Raw genomic sequence first — 11,155 nt, 5'->3', positions numbered from 1 at the left:
TAAAATCTATATGTTTAGTTACTGAGAAAACATTAAAAGTGTTAGGACACGTCGCTACCAAGGAAGGTGTAGGTCCGGATCCTGAAAAATCGGAAGTGGTAAAAAATGTTCCATCTCCGGCAGCAGGCCATTCAATGACAAGCAAAATTAAACGAGTGCAAAGCTTCCTGGGATTGTGCTCCTATTATCGACGTCACATCCAGAATTTCACAGCCATCGCACATCCACTCACATCACTAACAAACAAAGAATCTCCATTAATTTGGGGAACGGATCAAGTTAACAGCTTGAATACTCTGATACTCACATCTGCTCCAGTGTTACTTCATCTAAACTACGATTTGCCGATGGAAATTCTACTGTACGCCTGCGGTTATGGCATAGGAAGTGTACTAGCCCAGCACACTGAGGGAGTCGAAAGACCAGTAGCCTACACAAGCCACTTACTATCTAAATCAAAAACAAATTATACATTCACGGAGAAAGAGTGTCTTGCATTAGTGTGGTGCCTTACCAAGTTTCGATGTTTTGCTTGGGGTTCCAAGGTGAAAGTGATCAACGACCATCAAGCGTTGTATTAACTAAAGAGTAAGCGCAACCTCGCAGGACGTTTGGCGCATTGAAGTCTCTCGCTTCAGGGGTAAGATAAACTATCGTATATCGCAGTGGGAAAACCCACGACAACGCCGACTGCCTCTCACGAAATCAACTTCTGAAAATAGGAGAAATAGAAGATGGTTGATGTTTCATCGTTGCGACCATTGGACCAGACGCATCGGACATCCTTTCCGCTGAAGAAGAGGATTCAGTTGTCAGCAAACAAAGAGTTCACACTCACCCACCGCGATTGGGATGAACAAATCTCTAAGCTAAGCGATACATCTGAAAAACTTAGTGATGTACACGAGTCCATAAATATCTACCCCCCACCCCAAAAAAAGGGCACAAAAAATAAAAGTACCGCAACAAAATTGGTTTGGCGCTTACTGTCATTGTAAACTGATTGAAAGTATGCGTAGTGTTAGAGATACCTTTTTTCGTCGCAAAATAAATGGGAAGGATGGGCGATATGCATATTTTTTAAGCCATACAAAAGCTTTACAAAAAAAAAATACTGTATTTTAAAGGAATCAAATGATAATTGCAATATTTCAGAAAAACAAGGAAGTCAAATAAATTATAACTTAATATTATGGCAGCTGGCAGACAAGAAAAAAGGTGAATTTTTAATCAGAATCTAGTCCAACCACCTTGCGCATCTATAACACTTTGAAGACGAATAGGCATACTTTCAATCAGATTTTGAAGATACGCTTCATCAGTCATCAATTTCTCCCATTCATAGCTAACCAAATCAAAAACTGGTTTGCATTATTTGAATCCCGGGCGTGAAAGGGCATTCCTTCGGGAGTTCTCGAATTTTTCAGTTTACAGACAAGGTATCCCCAAACGTTTTCGATTGGGTTCATGTCCGCACATTTCGTAGGCCAGTCGAGCGCAATTAGCTGTGGGTGTTGAACTAACCAATTTCTAGTATGAATAGCGTTATAAATCGTCGAACTGAAATAAAGAGACCTTATTAATAGATAAATTGAGTGAAATTTTTACGAGTTTTACTTGTCTTGCACGAACGTGACGGGCTCTCCCGCTGGGAAAACTTCTTCAACGTATTGAAGTAAAACTCCTTCCAACACGTTTGTCACGTATTGTGCGGATGTCAAGTTGCTCATAACACGATACAGTGGAGTGAGTCCAGCCAACCACATCCCTCCCCAAACACTGACGGTCGTTCTCCCACTTCACTTGATTGAATAAATATTTTCTCTTGCGAATCCTTTATTTGGTAATCGACGAACTCGTTTTTGGCCGTGCGATGCTGACGACCACGATTTCTCGTCCGTGAAACCATCCAGCGCAAAAATTCCAATGAATAATTAACATACCGTCTCGCAAAGTGAAGACGCGCAGCTCGATGTTCATCTGAAAGAATATCCTTCATTGCTGCAATACGAGAGGTTATTCCTGGATTTGATAGACGTCGTGATATAGATTGTTTGGATAAGTTGCCAAAACCAACTCTTCCAGCAATATCTAGTGAATTTTCGATGTTGTTCATGGTCGCTGTCATATTATGAAACAATTTTTAAAATTTTGATGAAAGATTCGTGACATATTACAGTAACTTGAACAAGCCAGTAAGAAGTTTTCGTCTTCTGTTGTCAAACTTGGTCTTCCGTCCGAATTCACCTGGGGTTCTAAATGTCTCTTTTCATTGTATCGTTTTATCCAAAGTTGGACTGATTTTTATTGATATTTAAAAATTGCGCAATTCTGTCCTTTCCAACTCCATTTCGATGAAGCTGAATTATTTCGATGCGAATGGCTGGAGTTATACGATAAGTATTTCGATGAAAATCGGGTAAAGGCCCTATAAAGAGCTCCACTACACGTGCCATTTTCAAGATAATTGGGCCGGATTTTCTCTTAAAATAACCAGTGTCAACCATTTTCATTTTTCTAACCCCCACCCCTTATTTTTGTGACGAAAAAAATGTTTCTAACTCTTTGTATACTCGCTGTGCCGATGCATAACACTATGCGCAAAAACAATTTTGCAGCGGTAGACGATTTTTATATTTCGCCCTTTTTTTTTTTGGGGGGGGGGGGAGATATTTATGGACTCGGGTGTACAACGAAAAACTTTAAAAAGAAACTTTTAAAAATGGCAAAATTAACAGACGTCTATGTGTACCTGTGGATTTCTGCGAAAGAATTTTGTAGGCTTATCACGGCAACATTGTTTCCGGTTGTTTAGGAATGAAGCGGGCTCTCCACAATTTAGCAATCGATTCTTTTGGCCAAAAATTAGCCTTTAGATAACTCGCTACATTCAGAGCTGCGTTAGCTGTCACGGAAGAAAAGGAGTCCCAGATAGACCTCCGGGATTCCTGCAGTGCATAAAAGTGAAAAGACCTTTTGGGAAAGTGGGTATTGACTTGTTAGGTCCCTCTCTCTCACAAGGGTAGCACATTTATAATTGTTGGAGTGGAATACCTTACTAAATGGGATGAGCTGAAAGGTATGCCAACCGCCGAAACTGTTGCTGAATTCTTCGTTAATAAAATTTTCTACTCCACGGAGCTCCAGAACAAATCATCACAGACCGAGGAAAATTTTTCGTTGGTGACTTAAATCCAACAGTGGTCAACAAATTACACACCAACCACAAACCGACATCCAGCTATCATCATCAGGGAAATGGAGCTGTGGAAAGAATGAATCATACATTAGCGCCAATGCTTTCAATGTGTGTTAGTGGTTAACAGCGCGACTGGGATGAGACCCTACAATACGTGTGCTTTGCGTACAACACAGCCAAGCAGGAATATTCTACATTTTTGCCTTTCGATGGACGTGAGCCTAAACTAACAATCGATTTAGAGCTTGGTGCTGACCCAAATCTATTATTGCCAGAAAATGGTGCCCCAACAGACTACGCAGATCGACTATTGGCCGAATTATCGGCAGCCAGAGAAATGGTGAAAATTAGAATGGAGAAGTGAAAAACCAACAGAAACAGAGGTGCGACTTACGTCATCGGGAACTATCCTTCCAACCAGGAGATTTAGTGTTAGTGTACATTCAGAAAAGTGGGAAAATCTAAAAGCTTCTTCATCGTTGGTTAGGAACTTTTAAAGTTTTGAGAAATAACACGCCAGTGAATTATGATGTGATATCGGCAACTTGACGAGGAAAAACAGATATTGTGCGCATCATAAAGAAGAAATTTTTTTTGAACATTCAAATGAATGGCAGCTTCTACAGGAAGTAGCTCCAAGCGACTCAGAGGAGGCCAATGAAAAAGAAGAAGAGGAATTTCAGGTAATTGAATCACAAGATGTACCTGTATTTTGCATTCCACAAGTGGGTGTAGACGACGAAAGAATAGCTACCAAGTATTCCCCAACAGGTGAAGTCACGGTACCATCTCCTGCTCTGACGGAAGTACAGAAAGCTCAAAGGCCCAGCCGTAACAGGAAACTACCTGCTAGGTACAGTATCCTGCACAAAAAGGTGAACACCGATTTATTTTGAAAAAGCTATCTGTGGGTAGAAAATATTAAAAGTTTACTTTTTTAAGGAGAGGTAGGGCGGTTTGGCGCAAAATCATCATAAGGGGGTTGGGTAATGTCAGCCCAGACACTTTTTTTTGCCCTAGGTATTAAATGTCTGGAAAAGAGTGTAGACTGTATTATCGGTAGACTCCCCTACCTAGTGGTGGCAACCTAGTTTTTTTTGTTACTAGGTATTACTAGGTAAAATACCTAGTTTTTTTTACAAAACTAGGTATTACTAGGTTATTTACCTAGTTTTCGCAAAAACTAGGTACGATAATTGCAAAAAAAAACTAGGTACTAGGTACTAGTAAAATTACTTTAAAAAACTAGGTAAAATGTTTAACTAGGTAATTACCTAGTTATTTAGGTACCTAGTTTCAAAATTCAAATTAGGTACAACTTTTAAACTAGGTTCTTCAAAAATGTTTAATTTCCCAAAAAATCAAATGTAAGCTGCAATACCCATACCAAATAAAAAATTACCATATACTTCGATTTTAAATCTCTTTGTTTCACTTATTTGAATTACTGAAAAGAAGAAAACAGATTAAGGGTTTATGTCAAATTTCTTATTGAATCTGAAAAGCGTTTGCGATTCTAGTAAAACTGATGACACTTTTGTTTTTTTGTCTTTGCAAGAAAGCCCACTGCAAGAAAAAAGTCGCTCTGCGGATGCAGACGTTGCTGGCATGGCCAGATATTGCAATGCTATTCCAGACAGATAGGAAAACCTCCCTGACTTTTCTTTCCAGAAAGAAAATGGGTCAATTTCCGCATCGAACTCTCCCTTGTCCAATATATCCAAGTAATCCTTAATCTCCATTTTTAATTCTACTAGACTTGTATTGCAACGCATGGCTGGACATGGAGTGTCAACAAGTCTCCTTCGTTTGAAGAGCTGCGTATGCTCTGAATCAGAACCAGACAGCATGATCTCTGTGTGAACTGTGATTGGCAAAGTAATAGTTAGTTAGTCTAAAATTTGAAGTGAAAAATCTTGAAGAAAACATGGTGAGACTGTGAGAGATGAGACGTGGTGAGGGACCGTGGGCGCGAAAAAACGTTGAGCAGCCTGCACAAAGAAATATCAAGTGTGTCACATAAAAATGAATAAAAAACATCGTTGCCATTATTTTGACAACGCTGCATCAAAATCAAAATTTCCTAGGTAATTATCTAGGTAATCATTTTAAAAAACTAGGTATTACTATTACTAGCTAGGTAGAAAAATGGACCAAAAACTAGGTAAAGGTAGAGAAAAATAAACTAGGTAATACTAGGTAACTAGATAAAACTAGGTAATACTACCTGGTATTGCCACCACTAATTTGGACACAACAACTAAATGTTGCTGAACCCAACTAGCAGAATACTTTTCGACAAGTGGACTCAAAATCTCAAATGTCAGCGACGTAAAGACTTCCAGTCCAGTTAACGACAAGTGGACTCCCAGGCAATCGACGTTTGGACTCCCGGGTAATTGACGTTTGGACTCCTTTTTGTTTTTGTTTTTGTTTTCTTTCTTTTGGAGTGTTCTCTACGACATAGAGACTCCTGATCCAGCGACAAAGGAACTCGCAATCCAGTGACGCATGGATTTTCAGATTTACTTACCCTGAAGGATTCTTAGCAACATACAGTAGTCATCATTCACTTTAAACGCTTGCGCGTTTTACCATCAGCGCCCCTGTAAAACGCGCATGATTCAGACCCGCGTATTGTGGTCTAACATTTAAGCTATATCTTTTAAACTAATATGAAATTATAGCTAAGAAAATGTTTTATTTAGTTGCGTGATTGAAAATTTTTTCTGATAGCTGGATTTTACGTCAAAGTAAAACCCAGCTATCTTTGAACATGGTGTCATTTGCATGCTAGCTTATGGGGAAATGGGTGCTTTTATTTCTGTAATTGTATAAGAACGGCTTGAACAATTTACATGCCGTTTGTTAGCATCGATGCGGATCTCATTCCTCTGTAGATGCTAGAAATTCCCTGGTACTAACTTATAATTTAAATTCCCTGAATTAATTTTTGTCGACGCAGGTCTAATTTAAGCGAATCGGCCCGGTGTTCCCCCCTCTGGCATACTCACAGTACCACCCTCTGAACCTTTGTTCCGCGCGCGCGTTACGTTCCATGTTTCCAATTTTTTTCTCTCGCTTTACCATCCTTGCACAGCTCTTTAATGCGCTTTATAAACTGACATCCGAGGTTTTCAATGCTAGAAATCCCGCCATCATCAATTTGTGAATGGTCTTTAATGATCAGCGGGCGCGCTTAGTCACAAGGAAATGCCCAGAATATTCGAGATCTTTCCCATCCCTTGGTATTGGTGATGTTTTTTTTTTGGTATAATAGGGGTATTTTTCAATAGCAGTTAGAATGAGGTAAAGTCAAGGTAAAAGTTATGCCATTTGTCGTAGTACAAAACCGCATTGTGCACGTGCAAAACATGGCGAAAACGAAAGCGCTTTCGTTAAACGATCGAATAAAAATCGTGAACCTTCGTTCAAGTGGCCTGCCCTATAGAGCTAGAGCAGCTAAAGTTGGTTGCTGTATCGGCACAGTGTCCAACATTCTAAAACAACATAGAAAAACTGGATCTGTTCAACCAAAATCTCACAACGTAGAAAAAAAGAAACTTTCCACAAAAGACGAAAGGTATTTGCAACTTCTTAGTGTTCGAGACCGTCGCGTAACCATTTCCATATTAATGGAAATGTACAATGCATCAATGCAAGTAAAAGTGTCACGTTCAACAGTGCAAAGAGCTCTTAAACGACGGGGTTTGATTGGAAGAGTAGCTGCTAGAAAGACGTATTTACGCCCAAACAACGTAAAAAAAAGGTTAACTTTTGCACTCGCTCATAAAGACTGGACAGTGCAACAATGGTCCAATGTTCTTTTCACCGACGAAAGTAAACATGAATTATTCGGCAACATGAAACGTGCTTTCGTCCGTCGGAGAAATATTTGGATCAATGCCTCATTCCAACTGTGAAACATGGCGGTGGTAGTATAATGTTATGGGGCTGTGTATCGAAAAAAGGTGTTGGTGATTTAGTCTTAATTAAAGGCATAATGGACAAATATCAGTAGGTTCCTCTCTATACATTGTTTTTTCTTCAGTAACATTTTCCTTTTGTAAGGTATCATAGCATCCTGCAGAGACATGCTATCCCTTCTGGGGAAAGGCTAATAGATGGTAAAACGAAAGACTCACCTAGTCAGAGGCCTTTTATTATGCAAGAAGATAACGACCCCAAACATGCATCACACTATTGTCGAGACTATTTGAAAAAAAAAGAAAAAGCCGGCGTGTTGGCAATCATGGATTGGCCTTCTCAAAGTCCTGATATGAACCTTATCGAATCATTATGGGCCATAGTCGACTCAAAAATTCCTAAGGGTCAACGTACATCGAAAGACCAAATGTGGAAGCTGGCTCAAGAAGCGTGGCGCTCGGTAACGCAGCGGGAAATTGACAGTCTCTTCGAGTCTATGCCAAGACGAATGAAAGCTGTTATACAGGCCAAAGGAGGTCATACAAAGTACTGATTCAACCCTTTCATCATTGTTTGATTATTTTGTGTGTCAACTTGGATGCATGAGAAATAAAATTTTTCTTTTGTTTTAGTAAAAAAGTTTTCTTTTAATTTTCCCGGGTTTTAATTTTTTAATTTTGTTAATTTTCCATCAGCGCCCGTTTTACACGGGCGCTGATGGTAAAACGCGCAAGCGTTTAAAGTGAATGATGACTACTGTAGGTATTCGTAATATTGGATTTATCGGCTAAATAACTTTTTCATTTTTGTTATAGAAGAAAATTTGAATAACAATTATGTGAAAATTGTATATGTGTATTGTAATTATGTGTTTGAACGTTCTTTCCCTTGTATTCTGAAATGGAACGAACATGGGTAACCATGTTTGTTTCAGTCAGACTTATTTCCCCTCTTGTATTCTGAAATGGAACGAACATGGGTAACCATGTTTGTTCAATTCAGACTTACAGTAGGTGCCAAAAGTATCCGAACACTTCGAGTTTTCGGACCATTTTAGCATGGGTTCAAATGACGGAGGGCGCTTAGCGCGATTGCGAAAAAAAGGGATAAAAAGCCCGTCTAAGTGCATGAAAATAATTTTGTGACCTAATAATAAACTAAGGTATCTAAAGAAATTTTTTTAAAATTTTTTTGACTTGTAGCCGCTAGCCGGCATATCAGTGCACAATTATCCGAACGCGGGGTTTTCCGCCGTGCTTCCTTATGGCACTACGTGTCTTCTTTATTATTTTTTAAAATATACCAAATATAAGACTATCAAAGACTAACTAGGCTTATTATGTGTACAAATACGTAATCTAATTATTCCGGCCATTTGTTATACTTAAACTTAAATCTATTTTTGGTAATTAATTTTTCCGTGGCCGGCTATGTGTCATTTTCTGATTTTTCATCGTCAGAAAAATAGTTATACATGCTGAAACTAGGGGCGCGCGGGTATGCGCTCCTTTGTGGGATTTCGCGCATTCAAGAAAAAGCGGAAAGCAAAATTAAATGATAAAACAATTGCGCAATTGCAAATGATATAAAATGTTTAATCAGATGTTGACATTTACATAAACGGCGTCGTCAGTAGCGAGTATGGCCACCTTTTGCATCAATTACGGCCTGGCAACGTCTAGGCATACTAAATATATATTTTTTAAATACATCATTTGTTATACCATGCCATGCATTTTCAAGACTCTTGAAAACATTTGCGGCCGACGTTCTGGGATTTTTTTGCAGCATACGGTCCAAATGATCCCAGATTTGCTCTATTGGGTTAAGATTGGGGCTCTGGGGCGGCCATATCATTCGTTTTAAGATGCCTATAAGTATTAATTTTTTATACCCTGGTATTTTGCTAAATATTAAAACTTTAAGAAAAAACATACCTTTCGATTCCTTACGCTCAATATACCCCCTACACATCTTTGATGAATGCTTAGGATCGTTGTCCTCCTGATACACGAAACCCTCCCCCAATAGTGATAAGCCACCAGGAATAGCCTGGCGGACAAGGATATTATGATAAACTTTTTTATCCATAATTCCTTCAATTCTTTTCAGGCTTGTTACGCCATTTGCAGAAATGCCGCCCCAGACCATCACTGACCCGCCACCGTGTTTTACGATGGGAATGATACAATATTTTCGGTACCTTTCGCCGGGCATGCGGCGGACAAAACCCCGGCGGTTATTACCGAATAAACAAAATTTGCTTTCGTCAGTAAATAATACCTAAGAAAAACAAATTGTAATAATATCTTGGTAGTTAGATAATATAACGAAAATACCTTTGACCATTGCGCACTAGTCCATTTAACATGTTCCTTCGCAAAAGCTAAGCGCTTATCCATATTTATTTTTCTTAGTAGAGGTTTTTTTGCTCCTACTCTCCCATTCATGTTACACTCTTTATGCGCTCTCCTAACAGTTGTTTTACTTACAGTAATTTTTCGAGTAATATTAAATTCCTGGGCTATTACACCTGCTGTTTTTCGCCTATCCCTTTTCGAAATATTGCGAATATACAGTTTATCACGGTCGCTCAGTTTACTTTTCCGCCCACGACCTGGTTGATTGGTATTACTTCCCGTTTCATTAAAGCGATCAATAGTATCTTTAACTGTACTCACTCCACAATTAACTAATAAAGCTATCGCCCTAAACGATGTTCCACTTTTACGCAACCTTCCAATTTCTTCTCTCTTATGCACACTTAATTCCCTTCGCTTAGGCATTTTAGGTTACGCGAACACAAAAGTTAGTGCCTGACTGACCTTTTTCCATGATTTAAAAAAACCTTTTTTGTTTTTCTACTTGAAAATCATGCAAATTTCGGTTGCATTTGTCTCCAAATGCGCGAAATCTGACAAACAATGACGCATACCCGCGCGCCCCTAGTTGCAGTATGTATAACTATTTTTCTGACGGTAAAAAATCAGAAAATGACACATAGCCGGCCACGGAAAAATTAATTACCAAAAATGGATTTCATACTAAGTATAACAAATAGCCGGAATAAGTAGATTACGTATTTGTACACATAATAAGCCTAGTTAGTCTTTGATAGTCTTATATTTGGTATATTTTAAAAAATAATAAAGAAGACACGTAGTGCCATAAGGAAGCACGGCGGAAAACCCCGCGTTCGGATAATTGTGCACTGATATGCCGGCTAGCGGCTACAAGTCAAAAAAATTTTAAAAAAATTTCTTTAGATACCTTAGTTTATTATTAGGTCACAAAATTATTTTCATGCACTTAGACGGGTTTTTTATCCCTTTTTTCGCAATCGCGCTAAGCGCCCTCCGTCATTTGAACCCATGCTAAAATGGTCCGAAAACTCGAAGTGTTCGGATACTTTTGGCACCTACTGTATAGTAACTCTGGCCACAGGTCCACAGTGGCACAGCCACTCAGCCACATTACTAAGGTTTTGCTAGACCTGAAAAACATAAATAATTTTTTGTTGTATGTAAGATAAGTGTAGGTGATGTGTTATAGACTTGGTAATAACTGAAAATGTGCAAAAAAAAAATTTTACAAAAATGGCCTGGCTTTGTACCTCATGTTTTTGTATAAGATAAAATGAATGTACACAAAATGGTTTGTAGCTAATTTTTTTTTTATATCTAACATAAAATACTAAATTCTTCCGTCTCGCTTCGGCAATTATTCAGGGTTCGTTCAGAGGATTGAAATCACGATCAAACGTGGATTTCAATAATACTAGGTTAGATTTGGGCAGCACTAAAGTTTAAAAACAATAACTTCAAAGAAAAAATAGTTTTTATATTATTTCAAAACAAAAAATAGTCCAAAGGTCGCTGCCACAGAAGTCCATTTGTCGCTTGCCCGGGAGTTCACTTGTCGTAAAGTATAGGACTTGCTGGGTTCAGCAACATTTCATTGTCACGCCCAAACGTCGGGAACCAATAGTCCAAACGTCGCTAGACAGATGTCCTCATGTCGCCAACCGCT

General features: G+C 38.8%; 1 pseudogene; it reads right to left on the bottom strand.

Moving 5' to 3' along the window:
- Positions 1-1,230: 1,230 nt before the first annotated feature.
- LOC116929548 lies at positions 1,231-2,304 on the bottom strand (annotated as a pseudogene).
- Positions 2,305-11,155: the final 8,851 nt, after the last annotated feature.

Source organism: Daphnia magna, linkage group LG8 (assembly GCF_020631705.1).
Source record: "Daphnia magna isolate NIES linkage group LG8, ASM2063170v1.1, whole genome shotgun sequence".
In the NCBI taxonomy this organism is placed as follows: domain Eukaryota; kingdom Metazoa; phylum Arthropoda; class Branchiopoda; order Diplostraca; family Daphniidae; genus Daphnia; species Daphnia magna.
The sequence above is the reverse complement of the archived record's forward strand: the minus strand, read 5'-3'. Positions and strand labels throughout refer to the sequence as shown.